The 16,916-nt window shown below is 42.7% G+C and overlaps 1 protein-coding gene across 5 annotated transcripts in view; it reads right to left on the bottom strand.

The window, feature by feature from the left end:
- St6gal2 (ST6 beta-galactoside alpha-2,6-sialyltransferase 2) overlaps positions 1-15,774 on the bottom strand; it is a 75,934-nt gene extending 60,160 nt beyond the window's left edge. The window contains exon 1 of one of the 5 annotated variants that reach the window (XM_046420266.2): positions 15,675-15,774. The gene's annotated coding sequence lies outside the window, so the exon portion shown is untranslated. The other 4 variants (XM_046420265.2, XM_046420263.2, XM_046420264.2 and 1 more) reach the window with 4 other exon arrangements.
- Positions 15,775-16,916: the final 1,142 nt, after the last annotated feature.

The following is a 16,916-nucleotide window of genomic DNA, read 5'->3' as shown; positions in this document are numbered from 1 at the left end:
GGGAGGCAGCTGTTATGGTTTGGATATGAGGTGTTTCCCCAAAGTTCCAGTGTGAGACAATACAAGAATGTTTACAGGTGAAATGACTGAGTTAGGAGAGCAGTGACCTCCTCAGTGTGTAGATCCTCTGAGAGGGATCAACTGGGTGGTAACTGTCGGCTGGTAGGCTGTGGCTGCCTTTTGTCTATGGTGAATGGACCTCTCTCTTTCTGCTTCCTTGTTGTCACTCCTGAGCTCTTTCATCTGCCACACCCTTCTGCCCTGCTGTTCTGCCTCACTTCTGTGGATTGGGACTTCTGAAATCCTAAGCAGCAAGTAAAGTTTTCCTCCTCTAAAATTGTTCTTGTCAGGTCTTTTGGTCACAGTGGCAAAAAAGCTGACTAAAACAGGAGCCATTGCTAGACTGTAAAACCCACAGATCAAGTTTCTTTTATTCAACAAGTTATCTATGGGAGGAATTTGCTAGCCATTGGGGAGACAGACACAAACTGGATAAACTCCCATATCTAAAGAACTTTGAAAGGGAGGGAGGTTGGAATTGGGGGCTGGTGACCAGAATGGTCACAAGTACAAGACATGGAGAGGTAAGGAACCCAGAAAGGCTGGAAGGAGCTGCAGACAGTGGAATTCCCCATGCGGAGGGGAAGGGCACCTTCTGAATAGGTACAACCCACCAGGAAGGCAGGAAGTGGGAGAAGGGTGTGGACCTCTGGCAGAGCCTGGCTTCCTCTATTCAAATCTTCAGAGAAAACCCCAACCCCAAGCTACAATGCTAATTTCCTGCTGCAAACACAAAACACATCTTGTCTCTTCCTTTCATCTCTTCTCCCCAGGAGCTCCAAATCTAATGCCCTTCGAAGTCAGAGACAACTGCTGCTGTCCCGGGAAGTCAGGAGACCTTCCAGAGGTTGAGATGGGCAGCTGAGGATCTCTGGGAGGGATTAACTGGGTGGTAACTGTCGGCTGGTGGGGTAAGCTCAACCCCACCCAGCTTTCCTGCCCTTTGAAAGGTCCTAAGAACAGTTTCAAAAGTATAGAAGCTCCCTCTTACTGCCTAGCTTTCTGGAAAGGAGGGGGCCTTCAAATCTCAGTAAGAACCTTCCAGATCAGGAAAGAATCCTGGGAGAGAAGGGCTTGTTTGCTTTTAAGCTGTTCTCACTAACTTGACTGAGAGCAAGGCTCCACACCTGGGAATGCAGGGCCAAGCATGAGGCTTCGGGTAGGTAGACAGCTCCCAGGGATCCTGTGAGCCCTCCCTCACACCTAAGCAGGACACCATGCCCTCCTCTCCAGCCTCACCCACTACAGACAGGAAGAGGCTCTTGACCTTTGAGCCTAAGAGAGGTGATCTTTTATTTATTTATGCAGACTGTAAGGAGACCGCGCACTCTGCTGAGGTACTCTCCACATACACCAGGTATGGCCAGACTTCATAGTCACCTGGGGACCCTGCACTCTGCCACAGTTGGGACAGGAACTCCTCTGACCCAGAGATGAGACGTTTCCACCTTTGGTAAAGTGAGAGGCAAGATGCTTTGCGATGGATGGATGGCCCAGCAAGATGTCAGTCTTCCAAAGAGTAGGTCTTCTTCCCTCCAAATGAAGAAAGACCATCTTTTTCCTGGTCTGTAAACTGAATGGCTAATAGTCATTTCACGGAGAAGAGCCCAAATGTTGCAGTTTCCAGTTACCTCAGATATTCATGAAGTGTAAACAAGCAAACCCAGGACTTCTTGTTAGATCCATATTATTTATTACCAGTTTTCTAGGAAGCCACAAAATTTTCATTTACTTTCACGGCCTAGCAAATAAACCTTCTCAAGAAATCAAAAGCAGTTGGGGGAAAAAAAAAAGTCACGTTTAGCCCCTCTCCCCAAAGTTTGGGATTCTTTTGAAACCACTTCCAATATCCAGTGATTATGGGTTTCCTGTGGAAAATGGGTTGATTTTAGCACGGGGTGAGGCCTTCCTGCCTGGCATCCATGTTCCGGAACACAGTCATAAGGAAGACTGTTCTAACCACATCCCGCTATCAGAAACCTTGTTAAGGACAACAACATAATTAAAAGTGCACAGAAACCAACTGGCAATGTAAACCCTATTAAGCTGGCTTAGCATGACTCATAAGGAAAATGAAAAGAGCTTGGGGGTGTGCAGAAATCTGAGGTCATTAAGAAACACAAAATTTTCATGTTTTAATATATTACTCTAAATCACAGCAACACCCAGTGTTCTGGAACCCAACCAGGCTGCTGACAGGAGACAGACCAAATTTTCTTTCTTACAGAGAACAGCCTTTGGAGATCAGGCACAGCCAGGGTGGTGGTGGGGGCATCAGACCACAGAACTATCGCACTGTGACAGTCAACATGACCACTGCTTAGCCAACACACAGGAGGTCATTAACATCCACTTGATAATGAACTTGATTCCAGATTATTTACACAGGCAGAGAAGTCCACTTTGGATCTTCTCTCTTCCTTCCCAGGCAGCTCCTAGCACCCAGTGCATAGGTAAATGGAGCAGTGAAATGATTCATTCAAGGGCTCCAGGTACTTTTTCTTTGTTTTAAACTCCACTTCCTATGCTTTCATTAAATTCCTGCCATGTGTGATTTACCACTGACACAATCATTCAATGTCCCTAACTTTAACCAGTGGTGAGGTGGGTATTGCAACTCTAGTAAGGAACTTTAATTAACTGACATGTTCCAGGCATGCCCCCCAGTATTAACTTGACCTTTTGAGTAACTGCAAAATTTCAAACAACAAAACCAAATACACTGGGGGTAAAACTGCACTTAGAACTCAAGAGGATGAGGAGTCCAGGAAGATCCTCTGAAAATATACAGAGTTCCATGTGAACTCTTAATGACACTTGTCTCTGTCCTCACAAGGTGCCCCTCACTTCTGCAACTGGCTTTGGTTGCGAGTATTGGCAGAATAAGGTCACATCCATGCTGACAGGGGACAGCATAGTGATCGGTTAGACTTAAAGACATCAGTCTCCCACCTGCAGCAGGGCTGAATTGAAATGGTGATCGCGGTCCTAAAACTGTAATTCTTCATGGACAGCTGACGTTGTATACCCTGGTCTAGATGTGCCTTTTCCAAAGTCTGACAGCTGTTCTTAGATGATACTTGGGCTGGTAGAATTTAAAAAAAAAAAAAAAACCCAGCCCAATAACAAAATACTGCTGAGCCCATTCTCTCTGAAGCTGCCTCATTATCTCACCAGGTGCTGAGACTGTATGTAGTTCTAATTGGTAGGATTTGATACTGCATTTGTGAATCTGAAACAATGTGCTTTTACAAATTCTCCACAGACAGATCCTACTCAATTTATATACTAATTATTTACCAATTACGTATGTCCCTCAGTTCTGAAGCCTTTGCAAAGAGGCTCAACCCTATTTGTAATAATTATAAAAAGAAATGTGAATCTCAGGTTTTTCTCGGTGAGATTCACAAGTGTCACAAAAATTATTAGGTTGAATGGTTTAATGCTGATTTCCTGACATTGCTAGTAAATGTATTTCTCCAAAGTGATTAACTGCAATGCTCAGGCGTTAGATAAGGTATGTAAGAATGGTCCTCCTGGGCAGTGCACCTTGTCCTTAAGATGTTCTATTTGTGGATCAACAGAATTTGGGGATCTATGTTTATGGGACTACTACCTGAAGAAAGGGGAAAACATTCCACCCACTCCCCCTTTTAAAAATCACATTTAGAGAGTGGACGTCTGTCATTTTAATCCAATAAGGCTTTTAGCTTCATTTATTCAACAGATGTGAAGCATGTGATGAATTCAGCAGTATGCCATGGGCTGAGTAGCTGAGCACACTGTCCTGGGGTTGCCTGCAGGAAACATGGTGAAGCAGGAGTTGGAGGGATGTGAAGTCCATTGAAAGAGTAGCAAGCAGAGCAAGACAATCATCGGAGGTACCTGTATAGAAGGGAAGGCTTGCTGGTAAGAACTAACAGGAACTGACGGGGGTTGGGGAATGGGACCATGAAATAGTCAGGTTCTTAACAATCTGGTCAGGGAGAGCCTGAAAGTGGATGTGACTTAAAGGACAGCAGGAAAGTGGAGCCCATGAGCCTAAACCAGGAGCACGGGAAGTTCTAAGTTACAGCCTAGGTCCTGCCTGCCCCAGGGGAAGACCTGGGCTTTTCTAAGGAGAATGTCACATGATGGAGCTCAGGATTTGGAAAGATAACTATTTTCTTTCTTAAACTGTGGTGCTGGGCAAGTGCTCTACCGCTGAGCTACAGCTCCAGCCCTGGAAACTGACTTTTTGCCAAAGCAGAGGACAATGGATGTGCAGAGAGGAGGGCAAGAGTTCCTAGTGATCAGTAGCAAAAAGGAAAAGAGGGGAGGGAAAATGAAAATACTGCGGAGTGACATTGGCCAGGTTATATGTGTGCACGTACGAATATGTAACAACAGACCTCACTGCTATGTACAACCATAATGCACCAATGAAAAACGGTAAAAATGGCAAAAAATAGATAGAATACATGAAATGCTTAAGTACAAAAATATGATAAAAGTTTAAGGAGACAGAAATGCTAATTACTTGGTTTGATCATGACACACTGTATACACATATCGGATTATCACACTGTACCTAATAAACATGTAGAATTAAAAATGGATTTTTTTAAAGCTGGGTGGGGGACAAATGTAAAATAAATTCCTAATATAAAATGCTCCTTTTGTTACATACCATGCAGAACTTTCGCTCTGGACGTTGTAAATGTCAAGGTCTCCATGAGGGAGGAGACTCTGGACAAGCACATGCATCCTAAGCACATACTTCCAAGCCACTTAGATAGCATTTGCCAAGGGCACACTACAGGAAAGCTGGTATTGGCAGCAGCAGGTAGCAGATACAGATTCCTCTTCAGAGGACAGAAGCAGAACCCTAGAACCTCAATGCACGTCAGTTTTCGCTGCCAAACAGGTTGCTCCGCACCAAATGGTACTATTTGCATCTGGCTTTTGATGTAAGTCAACTTCTCTGGCTTTAGGAAAAATCCTGAATTTATGCAATCTAATCTGAGCACAGCTGAGCTTTATTAAGGAATCTGCCTTTTATTCCTTTTGCTTCTTAAATTATGTTCTCATATTTTGTTCTTTTTTCTTCCTACCAAATTTTAAGATGATCTGATAAGATTTTCTAATTTAAGATTTTCTACTTTTTCTTTATATCCCTTTGAACTTTGAATTTTCAGTAGAGTGGAAACAGCTCTCAAAGTGGGTCCACACACAAGTGTAAGTTAGGTAACTGATGGGGTATGGGAGAGGCCTGGACTAGGTTTCTAGATTTTCACTTATTAATCCACATTGGAATGTAGAATTTCTCTATGAGAATAAAAGTACGAAGGAATCGTATTATAAACATGACTTTAATCTTCTGCATCATGCTGAGGTTTTTTTATGAACTAGTTCCTCGACATCCCTAAGACAAGCTAACAATATTACATAAAATAACTACTAGAACTATCCATCTATCAGTGTCTACTTGCAATATTAAATTATTTCAAATTCATAATTCAGTGGCTACAAGTTGCCAAATGAAATTAATTCAATTAGTAAAGCAAATTTCATCTTTTTTGGTGTTTTTTTCCATTTTGGTCAAGTATGTATTCAAGATTTAGAGTATAATCTGCTAACTTTTAAAAAATTTTTAAATTTACTTTTGATCTTGTGGTTGTAGTCAATGGGAGAAAGACCTATAGTGAACTCAGTGAATGACAACAATAACTAAGCTTTTGTGTTATTAATAAGTCTAGGGTTGTTGATATATAGCATGTACATTTCAATGATGAATAAACACTGAACCTTTTGACTTTTAACAGTACAACCAATACTTTCATTCCTGGTTAACTCTGCCTGAATTCTAGAAAAATATGCTAAATAATTTAAGGTACTTTGTTTAAACTTTAACCAAAGGACACAAAGGTAATTTTTTCTGTCAGAAATCGAGATAGTGGTTAACTTTTGGGGACAGCGATCAGAGAAGTGTACAGGATGACATAAACGATGCACATAACATTGATTTCTTGATGTGGTACAGAGGTATATCTGGTTTATGAAAATTCATCATAAACCATCTTAGTGCATCTTTATTCCCTATGCACTAAGATCTGAGGAAAGCTGGTATTGGCAAAGGATTTAATAGTTTTCCCACGTAGCAATCCTTTGGTTTAGGTACAGAGTTGAAAACAAGATAAGTATCAGCCTTCCATGTTCACAGGTTCCACATTGACAGATTCAGTCAATCACAGATCAAAAACACCCATTCCCCCAAATCACATGTACTAAGCATGTCTAGACTATTTTCCTGTCATCAAGAATTTGCACAGTGTTTACACTGTTCTAGGTATAAGTAACTTAGAGATGCTTTAAAGTGTACAGGAGGCTGGGTGCAGTCCTATGCAAACACTAGGACATTTTATGTAAAGCACTTGAGCAAAGGATTCTGGTACCTACTGAGGTCTTAGAACCAATCCTATGGATGCATGGAGATGGTTGCAACTGCACCCTGATCAGAATAAACCTGAGCCTCGGAGAGAGCAGGTGCCCTGGCTTCCTTCTTACTCATGTTGGTATAAGAAGTACATCACTGACACAGACATGCAGAGAGAGAATGGGGGAGAGTTTGTGTCCAAAGGGCCTCTTTGGAGGAAAACAAAAGAGTGCTAAGTAGGAAGAGCGTGAGGATGATTTGCTTCTATGTATTCTTTTCTTTTCCCAAATTCCATTTGACATCATCCATTTCTGGTTTGAGGACCTCCAGGGAACAGCATCACATGGGTCAGTTTTTTCTGACTAGTATACCATCTTTGGACATTTTAGAGTATCTTCTCCTGGCCTGTTGGATCTGTCAGCTGGGGACATGATTAAGTTTGCTTCTTCATGTTCTTCTGAGATTTTCAAAGTTGGTATTGGGGCACTGTTATACTTCAAAATTTTTTACTTCAGACGCTGATGAAATCTGACCCGCGAGCATAGATGGAACAGACAAGAATACTGATTCATGAAGGTAAATGTGGATAAATATTTTATATTCATATATATATATATATATATATATATATACACACACACACACATACATATATGTATATATTACATATAATACACACACAGAGACACTTTTTATGCAGTCAGATCTCAGTGTCTGCACATTCTGTATCTATAGTCAACCAAGCACAGATGGAAAATATTTGAAAAAAAAAACTACATCTATATTGAACATGTAAAGACTTTTTCTTGTCTTTATTCCCTAAATAATATAGTGTAAGACCTATTTACATAGCATTTACATCATATTAGGTATTCTAAGTCACCCAGAGATGACTTAAAATACACAGGAGGATGTGCATAGGTGAAATGCAAACACTATGCCATTTGACATAAGGGACTTGAGCCTCTGCCGATTCTGCTAACAGTGAGGTAGGGTGCTATCCTGAAACCAGCCCCCTACCCCCACAAACTGAATGATAGGATGGTCTGTGAGCTCCAGACCCATCTTGTTCAATGACAAGGTATTCAAGCACCTGGATGTTCTCTGAAAAAAAGGATTAATTTAGAAACTACAAAGTATAAACAAGAGGAGTATTTAGATACTTTATTGCAATGTCAATCTTTATTTTCTATTTAATAAAAAAAACTGACAGCAAGAAAACAAAAGATGCACATGACATTTTTTTTGTTGATATACTGTTCTATACCTACCTCTGAACCCATACACAACTTGAATTGCTACTTGGGAGGAAAAAATATGTGGGTTCACAGGAAATACATGCGCTGGGAAGCAAATTAATCAGTGTAAGTATGCCTTCCAATTCAGCAAGGAATGAAGGTACAAATGGCCTTGCATCAAGTTCCTGCTAGCAGAGACCTGGAGGGTAGCACCCTGGCACCTGGCTGCATCACATTAAACATTCAGGGGATGCTGCTCAGGCACCACATGAATGTAGTAATTCCCAAACCAAATGTATAAGCCATTCGCAGGGTCACTTTATGTTTCAGCATTATAAACTCACCTATCATTGTCCACACTAAGTACAGGACAGATCCAATTTGGGCCACTGAGAGAAGAACTCACATGGAGACTTGGGGTAGTTTGAGTTAGTTTAGGTTTCACAGGAAAACATGCACATCATGCACTTGATTAAACTCCTGGAGTCCACAGGCAAATTGGGTTATGTATCCCAACTACGAAGATTCCTTGATGTATAGGATTCTTGGGACTGCTCCTTAAGAGGCATATTATGTAATACAGCCTAAAGCTTTTCTTGTACACACTTCTGGTTTTCCACCTAATACTGCACTTAACAGTCATGAGGTGGTATTGGAGAAAATTCCAAACCAACAAAACAAATTTGAGTTTTCTGTGTATGTACCCAAAGTGATACGTGGGGTATTACTAGGGTATGATTATAATACAGTCTATGGTACAAAGAGTAGAATGAAGAAAATATAAAAATGTTTGGGTTTAACTTAGGGAAGCAGTCATGTTATTTTCAAGCATACCTTATAGACATTTTTCTATACAAAAAATAAATTTTTGAAACTTTGCCACCTCAAATAATTAATGAAGTAACCAATCCATTCAATGGCACCCCCCAATGTTGTTATATTGAGTACTGCTCCCTCTTGGTTTTCAAAAAGGAGTGGCTCTAGGACCCCCATGGATAAAAAAAATTTCTTGGTTGCTTAGTTAGGTTGCTTATATAAAATAGCATAATATTTGCATAGAAACTTGGCACATCCTTTAAACCAACTCTAGATTATCTATCATACCTAATACATTGTAATTTCTATGTAAAGAGTTGTTATAGTTTATTGTTTAGGAAATAATGATGAGAAAAAAAGAGTGTACATGATCAGTAAGGACGCAACTATTTTCAAATATTTCCATTCCCCAGTTGATTGAATCTGTGGGTGCGGAACCTGCAGATACCAGAGGCTGACTGTGTTAAATCAGGCAAATTACTTAATTAGTTCAACTCTTCCATCAACTAATTGTGAATGTTGATGGAAAGAATTCTTTTTTTATTTGTTTGTTTTTAACTAAACTATGATTTAAGGTAGGGAGGGGGAACTGCCCTTTGAAAAATTGAAATTATAGACCTATGTACAGATTATATACATATTTATACACACTGTGTTAACATGTTTTTTTTTAAATGCTGCACTTATCCGGTCGCCATTTACTCCTATATTACTACACTAAAAAATTACTTTGAGAATTACGGAGTTTAGTATTTTCAAAAAGTAAAATTCGTGGGCTTACTGTTTGACTTCTTTAAACTATTATCTACGGAGATTAGAAGACACTATGATTCAGGGCAAATTCAAATAGTAATCTGTTCTTCAGGAGACAGGCTGAATCACCTCAGCCCTGGTCCAGGCCCCTGGATACCCTATCAGCCTCTCTCAGGAGTTTGTCTCAGCATTTAAAAACATTCTTGTAGCCAGGTGCAGAGGCACAGGCCTATAATCCCAGTGACTGGGGAGGCCCATGCAGGAGTTCAAGGAGTTCAAGGTCAGACTCAGCAACTTAGTGAGGCTCTAAGCAACTTAGTGTGACACTGTCTCAAAATAAAATCTGAAAAGGGCTGGGGATATGGTTCAGTGGAAAAGTGCCCCTGGGTTGAATCCCCAGTAACAAAAAACAGACTTACAACAACAACAAAAAAATTTGTAAACTACCAAAGGTCCCTGAAGATGCCATTTGTTATTAAGAACATTTATAAATGTGCAGGCTCATACATATATGTTCACATAAATAAAATAATTGTTTTTCCATTTATGTCCTGTTTAATAAGAAAGTAGGAGTTAAGTTTAAACCCTAAATATTTTTGTTAACGTCCCACAAGCCACACAGAATACGGAGCATGCAATTTTTTTTGAGAGATAAGTAATATAGGCTCGGTACCCATGCCTGAAATCTCAGGTACTCCAGAGGTTAAGTTAGGAGGATCGCTAATTCAAGGCCAGTCTCATCAATTTAATGAGACCTGCCTTAAGATAAGAAAAGAAAAGGGTTAGGGATGTAGCTCAGTGATAAAACATCCCTGGGTTCTATTCCTAGTATTGCAGAGAAAAAAAAAAAGGTAAATCATAAAAGAAAAAGAATGTTCTCTCAGTGAGAAGGACTGTGCTCTAGGCCTGATTTTGTTACTCAACAGCTACGCATCCCAACCATTAATGCTCAAGTATCTTAATTCAAGTTCTCACTCCTAATTGCTAATGCAAAAACACATTAATGGATGGAATTATTGTTCCCCTACTTCTAAATATGTGTAAGCGTTCATGTATATCTTTTTAAGGACAGTCCTTTTACATATGGAGATTTTAAATGGAATATATTTTTGCCAGTTTGGAAATATAATTTACACAGCACAATCTTTCTTCCAATAGTAAAAGTGAATTAATTCACTTAATCATATATTAACGGGTCCATTTTGTAATTGGATTAACAGAATTTAACAAATCCTATATTAACTGTACTTTTTTCTACCTATTTGTGGTCAGAGGCACAAATACAGGTTTTTTTTTTTTTTTTAAAGCCCACAATATCATTCTTACATTTCAGAAAAGTCATCACTGTGCTTTCAAGGAAGCTACTTTTCAAATTTATTTCTGAATAATGAAAGTTATTGGATTATCGAAGAGATTTACCCTTCCCCAAATTTAATTTAAAGCTAAGTCATTTTAGAAACCACAACAATTACCCACTTACAAGAACTTCTATTTGAAAATTTTGTATAATTCGAACACAGAAAACCAATTGTTTGAAATTTAATAAAGCATTAACCTTTCAGGCTCAAATACTAGAAGCAGCACAGAATAGAACTTAATGTGTGAATTATAAACTTCTGAAAACAGAGACTTATAATCAAGATTGCAGAATTTTTCTTTACAGTGTATTCTCTAATGCTTTAGCCAACATATTTCTAAATGTCCCAGAAGACAACTTTCTGAGTTTTCTCTCTCTTCACCAATCTAATAGCTCAAAGTGGATGGATAATTTTCACAAATCCAAGCCTAAATTTTTCCTTGGAATGTTCACCTGATACGACACCTTTCATATGAGTCAGAATTTCATTCTAATACTGAGTGAATGAATATTCCAAATTTCCTAGCCCATATTTTAACTTGCAGTTCAAGCTATTTTCTGCTTGCAGATGAACATGTGCCATCAGTACATACAGGTTCCCCTGCCTGCACCTTCTTTTGGGCACAATCTTCTCCACCCAGCAAGCTCAGCCATGGTTTAAAACATGAAATGAAAGCTCTCAGTCATGGCCAGTCTCTGGGTATAACATAATGAAAGGAGGGGTTGTTTCCTGTTCCCCTGTGGAATGGATCTCCATCTAACAGCATGCACTCTGGACATCAGACCCAGGTCCAAATCCCTGCTCTGCGAAGGCACTTCACCTTCTCAAAGCTCAGCCTTCTCACCTGTAAAATGGGGATAATAATACTTCCCCTGGTGGTAGCTAAAGCATATCTAGATAATTTATGCAAAGCAAATAGCAGGGTGTGGTGCATAAAATGTGAAAATCAGTTGTTATTATTATTCTTTGAATTACAACCCTCTCCTGGGGCTGCAGGGAAATTAGCTTTTAAGTGCACCAGAACATACAATTATCAATATTAAGGAATCTCTACACCAGAAGTCACCTTGGAGATTTAATCTAGGCCTTCTTTTTACAGTACTGGAAACTGAACTCTAGTTGAGTCCCAGGGCAGGTCACTGCAGGGGCAAAAGCTTTCTTTACCACTTTATTCTTTAAGTGCAAAACTGAAAACCCAGCCCTCATATCCTTCTAGCTTTTTAGAGGCATGAGTGCCTTGAATTCGGACTTCTTTCCTAAAGAGGACCACAGGGGGCAGCAGAGGCCAGGAGGGCAGACAAAGAACAGTTGTGCGGAGATAGAACTTCCCCAGATTGGGCAGCAGCCCACTAATATCATTTTTGTCCACAAAGCAATTCCTCCCCCAAACCAGGAAGTATCCCAGACCATAGGACAGCACAGAACCTGCAGGATGACAGCATTAACCCAGGGCTAGGACTGATTGATACTGGTGCTGGACCAGATCACCAGCTCCTACAAAACCTTAGGACTGCCCAGTTCATACCTCATGACTTTAAATGCATTTTACATCTGGACAAGATAGGTTCCAAGTATATATTCTGAACTGCAATGTTATCTATCAATTCAAGGGGTTGCTGGGAATTTCAGATCAGCATATATTTCAGATTTGGTAAAAGGCATAATAAATCTATTTTCCCTAACGCCTCTGTCTTTGCACTGTGTACTTCATGATGTTTACAAACAAATCTCTCCAAAATAGTAAGGAGGTCTTTCAGAAAAATGGCAGCTATATTCAATGGAAAGTGTGATAATCTGCTAACAGCAGTTGGTCATCATCCACAACCCATTCAGTCACAGGCATTAACATCAACAGTTGGTTTTTTGTTGAAAATTTCTACATAACATGCACCTGCAATTGCCTGATTCCAAAATTAGTATCTGATTCAATGTAATTATTTCTTTTATACTCATTTGTGAATTTCATACGATAGATCTCTATAAACGGATACGCTTTAAGCTTTCGATGCTTAAAAAATCAAAACTGAACATACACCTACCGTGAGGTCACTATCTGTTTCCATTAGATGTTTTAAGCAAGGAATAAAACATTTAATTTAAGCAATTAAATTTTAAGATCATATTACAGAATATTCAGGAGGAGGAAAAACAATTGATCTGGAATAACACAATACAGTATACTTAAGGAGAAAATGCAGTTTCTAAATGACTGTTCCTATTATCATGCATACAATATTTTTTATTCCGAGTATCATGAATGAGACAGCCAATTTGCAAATTAATTAAGTTTCCCAGAGGACAAATATCTCTAAGTTTTTCTTTCGAGATTTATTTACCTCAGCAGAAGCTGCAGAAGCCTAGGAATGAGTTTGTCATTTTAGAGAAGATTTAAGCACTTGAAAAATGCTTGAATAAATTCTAGACCTAGAGGAGAAAAATAAGCAGTTGATCAGAGACACACATGTCAATCATCTCAGAAAGAGAAGACTCTCAGAAAGGGGGCAGGGAGGGATTAAAAGCTCTAGAAACAAGCATGTACAGGAATTTCTCAGCAGCCCCTTCACTACTTAACCAATCTTGCTGTTGCTGGTTAGACTGGCAACAACTCAAAAGACTCAACTTTGTTTCGCCCCACAGTGAACTCTTTTCCTCTTAATTATCCTCATCAGAAACTTACCACAAATGATTGCCCTCTTCTGCATAATAAATCATTCACACATTTTTAAATAGTAAGCATCTTAAACTAAGTCCTCTAGTCTAAATATCTTCAGTTCTTTACCTTTACTTCCTAGATTGCAACAAATTCTGCTCTTTCCTCTGAACTCTCCACCAGTCTCCAAATGCACTCTAAATTGTGGAGCACAGAACTAAGCTCTAACTAAGGGGTGAGGCTCTATCAAAATAGCTACAAGAGATTTGGCTTAAAACTCCAGAAGCTTCATTGCACCAAGCAAAACACAAAATGCTACAATTTCGATCCATTGCAAAGTAAGAATTGGATCAAGAATTCTTTCATGACTGTGTTTTTTCTAATCTCGTGAAATTCAAAGCAAGTCATTTATTAAAGTTTTTTTTCCCCCCCTCCATTTTGGCCACAGTATCCAAATTGCCATAGCCAGTGGGTTTTCTAGTGCATTAGTACAAAATGCATGACTTTAAGTGCTGTGAAAAATTTGGTTGTCAATTTTACAGAAAAATGATGGTGGAAGGGGAGTGGGTAAAAAGAGGTTCATGGCCACACATCATTTTTCCTTTGAAAAGAGATGTTAGGACTAAACTGGAAAGGGGATGATACTTCCTTTTATTTTAGTTCTTTCTTAGTCATACATTATATTTCAAAATGGTAAAAAAAAGTTTATTACAATTTCTGAAATATTAATAATCAAACAACATACATGAGGCTTTTAAAATGTGCTTTAGAAAGTTAAGTACTGTAGACAAAAATGTATTGCAAGCCTGCCAGTGATTCCCCCACCCGGGAAGGCAGTTTGCGTGAAGGACCACCATGCCCCTTCTCGGTTGGAACATGCAGTGGTCTAGGAGACAAAGATTTCAATCAAGTATGATTTACTTCTCGCTAAATTTTCAGCATGACCAATAAATATAGGTTTACAAAAATTCAGCTAGGCTTTATTCCCTCAGCCTCCAAAGTGCTTCTCAGATTATAAAACAGCTTTAGAAGTTCTGCCCCACAAAGCAAATATGGTACTAGGAAGGGAGACCTGGAAGGCAATCACAAAAAAAGTCTCATTTAAATTCCTGGAAAGCACAGCTTCTCCAAACACAGCTATTCAATTCTCTTTGGAAAGCATCTCTTGCTTTGACTTCACTCAATCCCCCAGCACCAGCGTGGTCAAATCCAAAAGAGATGGATGTCACATTCCGTATTCAAAAGAATGCATCAAATATCTACTCTGTGCACGGGTGGAAAGTAAAACAATCCCAAAGCAGAGTTTTCCACTTGCCAAGTATATAAGAATTAAGACTCGGCTTTTTTGGATATTCTCAAGATCCCGTCTGCTCCTAAACATCGTAGCTACAGAGAACAAGAAATCAACAGAACACACTTTAAGCTGTAAGAGTGCAGTTTTGCTTGGGGGTGGGCTAGAGAAAGACAATAAAAATCTTCACTCCCTTCCAGAACCAAATAAAATACCGTTAGTGAGCTACAGGGGCAAACTGTGTCCGTGCGTTCCCAAAGCGCAAACCCTCCACTTAACTCACCCTCTCCCGAATGTCCTGCTTCTCCCCAAACCACCCTCAACGGTTCGCACACACAGGTCTGTCTTCTTGCCGACGAAGTCTAACTCCGTGCTGAATAGCGCACTCGCTGCAGCCACACCAGGAAAGACGTAACCGAGAGCCCGATCCCCACGCAGTCCCTCACTAACCTTCTCCCCACGCCGCGCCTCCACACCTCGGCGCTCCCGGAGAAGCGCGATGCCGAAGTCGGAGACGTGCGTCTCACATTTTATTCCCCGGCCGCCGCTCGGGCGCGCGCGCCATGCGCTCCCACATTCACACGGACGCCCTAGGGAGCGCGGACCCAGGGCGGGGGCGCCAGACGCGCACCACGGAACTTGAAGGCTGCGGGCGACTAGTGCGCGGCTCCAATCCTTTTGCTGGCTCTGCCCCCCGCCACCTCCTCCTGCCACCCAGGGGCTCACAGCGACCCTGCACTCACGTCCCGGGCGGCCTGCGGGATCACCTTTCCCGGCCAGCGCTGCTCTGTGGAGGCAGCAGCTTCGGGGCGCGGCGGGGGTTGGGGGGGGGATCGGCCTCGGAGCCAGTGCAGGGCTGCGCTCAGCTCCACGCCGCGCGCTTCATTGTTTCGGGCTGCGCGGTGGTGGAGCCGGTGGCTCTGGGAGCTGGAAGAACCGTGGTCCAGAGCCCCGGGGCGAGGCGGCGCCTCCGGGCCCAGTCGCGGTGTCTGAGCCGCGCCCCGCCCGGGAGCTCCGCGGGCCCCCTGGGACCGCCAGGGCTCCCCCTCCCTCTCCTCTATCTCCCTCCGCCTCCCCCTTGGCCTGGGCTCACCTAGCGGGAGGGCGCAGGGCACTGGGAAGTTACACTGCCTCCTCCCGGCGCCCCCGGCCCGGCAGCTCGGCCCGCCGGCGAGCACAGGCGGGGCGCTCCGGGCTACGCGCCCAGCCCTGCCTCTTGCAGAGAGTGATTGCAGACTTGGGCTGCGTGGGGCGGCGCAGATGCCTAAAAAGGCTTGTTTCTCCCCAGCCACCGCCTCCATCCAGCCCTAGCTCCTCCGAGGGTTACCTGCACAGTCCCCGCCTGGCACCGCGCCTGGCACCCAGGGGAGCACTTGGGTCCCTGATGGCAGTAGGGGTGCAGGAATGCAAACGGGCTGTGAGTGGCGGGGAGGGGAGGCTGGGAGCCTGGCACTACGGAAGTGAGTCTTTGTGTACCTCGCTGGAACACACACCCTTTTGCAGAGCTGAAGGCCGGGCTACCTGCGCGCCAGGCAGCGCCCTCCAGCCGGCTGGGTGGGGCGTTGGGGAGCGCAGCATCCTCCCCGGCCCGCTTGTTCCCTTTGTTCCTCCAGCTCCGCCAAGCCCCGCGCCGCCGCCTGGCACTAGCTCCCAGCAGCTTCCGCGAGGCGCGCGAGGCGCCTGAGGCTCAAGGATGGACTTGGGAAGGGTCGCCCGCCAAGTATGGTGATGGAGCTCCCTGGAGACCCCCACTCTTCCCCCTAATCACCCCCAACCAGGAGAAGGACGGGAAAGTTCTTGGGTCCGAGACGCCCGGGCTCCCGGCGCGTCGTGGGGGAATCCACTCGGGAGAACGGGTTGAGGGCTGGGCAGCTGGACCCGCCGGCGGGGCTGTGGGGAGCCGCAGATCGGGTGTGTCTGTTCGCGTGCGGAATGCCCATTTGTCACCGCGGCTCTTGAATTTTCTAAAGGCAGCTGCAGCTGGTCCCGGGACCCGAGACCGCGCAGCTCTTTGTTTGCTGGTGAACACGTTCCTCTGAACTTCAACGTGGCTCCCGAAGCGCCACGGCGAAGGTGGTCGTCCCTGCCCCACTGGTTCTCCTGCGGCCCCAGAGAGCTGCAGGGTGGGGGTGAGGGCAGGTGGAACAAGATACAGTTAGGTGATATTGCCTCGTGCTGTCCATCTCCAGAGGGATCACAGTCACCCCCCACCCCAACCCAACCCCCACCCTGGATCCTTGAAGAGACAAACATTTAGAGACAAATTCTTCACCAACTGTTCTATTTAAAAATCCTGAAGTACATACGTTCATTTAACTAACCAAGGCCTCTTTTT

This window comes from Marmota monax, unplaced genomic scaffold, assembly GCF_021218885.2.
Source record: "Marmota monax isolate L192 unplaced genomic scaffold, Marmota_monax_Labrador192_F-V1.1 WCK01_AAM20220418_F8-fsc00204, whole genome shotgun sequence".
NCBI lineage: Eukaryota > Metazoa > Chordata > Mammalia > Rodentia > Sciuridae > Marmota > Marmota monax.
Note: the sequence above shows the minus strand (reverse complement) of the source record. Positions and strands in the feature narration are given on the sequence as shown.